Below are 4,470 nucleotides of genomic sequence, written 5' to 3'. Positions count from 1 at the left end.
CCAAACATGGATGAATTGGTAGCATATATGGGGAAAAAAATTAAGACTCATCTAGTTCCATCTAGAAAATAGCGGAGGGGATTTTAATAAATTTATCTTATCCACAGTCGGATAAGGGAGTTTTTGGTAAAGTTTTCTTTTCAAGTACCAGTCAACAAGTTTTTTTTTCCTATTATTGTTCTAATAAAATTCCAAAAGCATCAGAATTCTGTATTTTATTTAATTATACTACATGAAGCATATATACGTATTTTAAATAATAAAAATTCATCTACATGTGTTGATTCTTTGACAATATTTGCATAAATTTTTTTAAAAAATGATAGACATTATACAAAAATTTGATCATCGCGATATGGATTTGGCCTTTAGGAGTTAGCCTTGAAACAAGGTCAAAAACCCCATACACAACTCATAGTAATGTCAAGGAGTGAATTTATGTATTTTACTTTTACTTTGATGTTTCAGCATCTGTGTTATATTTATCAATTTGACATCTCTCCCCCTCCTGTCCCACAGTATCAATGACGTATTGTGAGTTTTACATTTGGCGTAGAGATAAAAGGTTGAGCATTTCCTGTCTTGAGAATTCTTCCTAAATTAATGTCAACCATCTTTCTTTTGATGTTACAATTTCTGTTTTATTCCATTTCATTGGCTATCTTCAGAAATGTGGGAGGAGTTTGGGGGAAAGAGATGAGATTTGTGTGTATGTTAGTTTCGAGTCTGAATTTAGAGTTTTAGCGAGTTGTATGTAACTTTTTGGAATTCATGAATAAATATCCATAAACATGTAGTGACGAGTACTTTCTTGGAAGTTAAAATCGCATCGTCACAATTGGTGGAGAATCCGGGTATCTTGGATATTAAGGGTACCCGATCGAGGCCATGACTTGCAGGAGAAATGCCTCTTACTAGGCAGCAGGCCCAAGAACCAGGTGAAGAGACAATAGAGAGAGAGACTAATAGAACTGAAATGGCGGGTGATTTAAACGCGACTATACAGGAACTAATTACAGTTTTAAAGGAAAAGACAACCAGGGAAAACACAGACACAAAGAAAACCAGTGCTTTTAAACCCGAGAAACTCTCCGGACAAGAAAATGACATTAACCTTTGGATCTCTCGGTTTCAAAGCTGGACCAAAATTTCCGGTATTTCCACAGATGCGGAAGCAATTTTTGACGCTCTGAAGTTGTTAGTGCCAGATTCCGATGTCAACTGGCTTGAGAACATAGAGTTTGCATCTGCTAACGAACTTTATGAACAATTAGCAGATCACTTTAACAGTAAAACTCCAATATGGCTTCTGGAACAAACACTTTGGAACCGGACCATGTCTAAATCAGAAACCTTGGAAGACTACATCAAGGACATAGAGAAAGTTTGCACCAGACTTCAAAAGTCAGAAAGGGAGAAGATGACGGCTTTCGTTAGAGGTCTGCCACCAAACATCAGAATCCATGTTGTGCAGAATAACCCACAAACTTGGGAGGAAACGACGAAGAGAGCCCGTCTGGCACAAGAAGCAAGCTCCTTGGAAACACCAAAGCAATCTCCAAATGATCTAGAGTCCATTGTCACTGTGCAAACAAAGTGCATTGAGGAATTAACCAAGGCCGTGGGTGCGCTTCAGGCACAGTCCACCGTGTGTCCGATAGGAGAGCCGGCGTCCAGAGATGCACACGTCCGGTGTCAGTTATGTTTCAAGAAGGGCCATTCCGCACGCGAATGCCGTAATAATAACCGAAAACAAGTGCCGACAGATGTCCAGTGCTTTTATTGCCGTAAAACCGGACATATTAAGCGACAGTGTAGGAAATTCCGCGAGGATACGGCCAAGTTAAACGAGTGAGACCCAGTAAGACCGGGGGTGTTACTGGGTCATGTGAAATTTCCGAATCCCCTATGAAGTCAACAAGTTTTGAGGGAACTATTTCTCACACCGGTAAGGCACCAGAATCTCAAATTAACAATAGTATTTTAGTAATATCAGTAGGTCTTTTGAGAAATTTTGTACCTATGAGAATTCAAGAACACGATCTTTTTGCTATGGTTGATACGGGGGCAGACATGTGTGTTGCAAATGAAAACATTGTTTGTAAATATGATTTTATCAAAACATCTTGCACCATTACAAAGAGCGATAAGCAATTTATTGTTACAGCCAATAGTGAGAAAGTTCCTATCACCAAAATGTTATTTGTTGATGTTGAAATATCAGGATGCATTGTCAATGTGAAATTTTATTTGCTTCCAAATTTAATGACTGATTTTATTTTAGGTTTAGATTTTTTGCATGCAAACAATGTCACCATTCAATTTGGTAGCAAAGAATTGTCCATTGACCCCAGACGAACGTTGTCGACGATCAATGACATGACGATCCCCTCAAAGACAGAGACCGTTATAACTGCATGTGTACAAGGGCAGAAATTACCTCAAGGGGTTCTTGGCATCAGCTCGGGAAATGTGGGTTACCCCGAGGGTCTTATTTTTGGGAATGCCTTGTGTCACATAAAAGATGGGGAAACGTTCTTAAGAGTGGCAAATTTTACAGATAGAGATATCAAAATTCAAAAAGGAGATGCCATTGGGAAATTTTGTTGCTTACCTCGGGATGACAGCTTAGTTAAGCTACCCGATACTAAAACAAATTACACCAAAGAGGAAAATGTTCACTTGACCCCACCCCCTATTCAAGGATTCAGAATGGGTGAAAATCTCACTGAATCACAGTCCCGAAAATTGCAGAATTTGTTTGACAAATATTCACACGTATTTTCCGGACCAGAGGGTAAATTAGGCAACTGTGACATTATTCAACATGAAATCAGTATTGTAGAAAATACAATGCCAATCAGGCAGAGGACTTACCGCTTAAGTCAAAAACAAAAGGAAGTTATGTCCGAAATGTTAGAGGACATGATATCACAGGGTATTATTGAGGAGTCTACAATCCCCTGGGCTTCGCCTTGTATGTTAGTCGCTAAGAAAAATAATAGTGGCTACAGATTTGTATGCGACTACAGGAAATTGAATCTGTGTTCAAAAATTCAAGCGCAACCAATACCCACTGTCGAGGAATCATTAGACAGTTTGGGATGTCAGAGTCCAGCATGGTTTTCTAGCTTGGACCTACATAGCGGGTTTTATCAGGTTTCGATTCATGAAAATTCCAGACAGTATACAGCCTTCAGAACTCACATGGGCTTGTTTCAATTCAAGCGCTTACCTATGGGTCTGGCCAATTCACCGGGTACTTTTCAGAGGGTTATGGAGGCTGTATTACGGGGTTTGTCTTGGAAATCATGTCTCGTATATCTGGATGATATAATTGTATTTTCAAAAACATTTGATGAGCATTTGGTGCATCTTGAAGAAGTGTTTGAAAGGTTAGCTGCAGCTGACCTACGACTTAAGGCAGAAAAGTGCAATTTTGCACACAATGAATTACGATACCTAGGTCATATTGTTAGCAAGTCTGGTATCAGTCCAGACCCAGACAAGGTCAAGGCTGTGCAAGAGTTTCCAACTCCCTGCAATCTCAAGGAATTGAGAGCCTTTTTAGGTCTCTCGGGTTATTATAGGAAATTTATTCCTGATTACAGTAAAACTGCCTCACCATTGTACGAACTAACAAAGAAAGATGTTAGTTTTCACATGAATGAAAAAGCAATGTCTGCGTTTCAAACATTGAAACGAAAACTCATAGAACCTCCAATATTAGGCTTCCCTGACCTTGATCAACCTTTTCGCTTATATACTGATTGCAGCGCTGATTCGGTGGGCGCTGTCTTATCACAGGTGCAAGGCACGGTTGAAAAGGTCATTGCGTACGCTGGACGCACATTGTCTCAAGCAGAGCGCAATTATGGAATTACGGAGCGCGAATGTCTGGCGTTAGTATTTGGAGTGAAACACTTTGATTGCTATTTACGCCATTCAAAATTTGAAGCAATTGTTGACCACTCTGCTTTAAAGTGGTTATTTAGCCTCAAACAACCGCGCGGTAGACTGGCCAGATGGATTGCTTTGTTACAATCCTACACCATGGAAATTACATACAGGTCAGGTAAACTGCATAGTAATGCAGACGCTCTCAGCAGAAGAGCTTACAGTGTTAAAGAAAATGGTGTCAACAAAGGTACGGAATCTACACAAGCGGTCAAGGTTTCTGTCCTCAAAGACAATGACAAGAAAGGTAAACAAGCTAAAAGCTGTGAAACCCTCAACCAAACTTTGACTACTTCTATCTCATTACAAGAGATTTCTAAACATCAGAAATCTGACCCAAAAATACGGCCAATTTATAATTACATTTGTCATGGCAAAATACCTAAAGGTAAGGAACGGGAAATTCTTCCTAAGCAAAATCAGTACTTTGTTTACAAAGATGTGCTTTACCATGCACGTTTATACACAGAAAAAGGTCGAGGCCTTAGCTGACCTCCCTGTCCAGTTGGTAAT

Source organism: Saccostrea echinata, unplaced genomic scaffold (genome assembly GCF_033153115.1).
Source record: "Saccostrea echinata isolate AGI-Se365-2 ecotype Australia unplaced genomic scaffold, CSIRO_AGI_Sech_v1 ptg000049l, whole genome shotgun sequence".
In the NCBI taxonomy this organism is placed as follows: domain Eukaryota; kingdom Metazoa; phylum Mollusca; class Bivalvia; order Ostreida; family Ostreidae; genus Saccostrea; species Saccostrea echinata.
The sequence above is the reverse complement of the archived record's forward strand: the minus strand, read 5'-3'. Positions refer to the sequence as shown.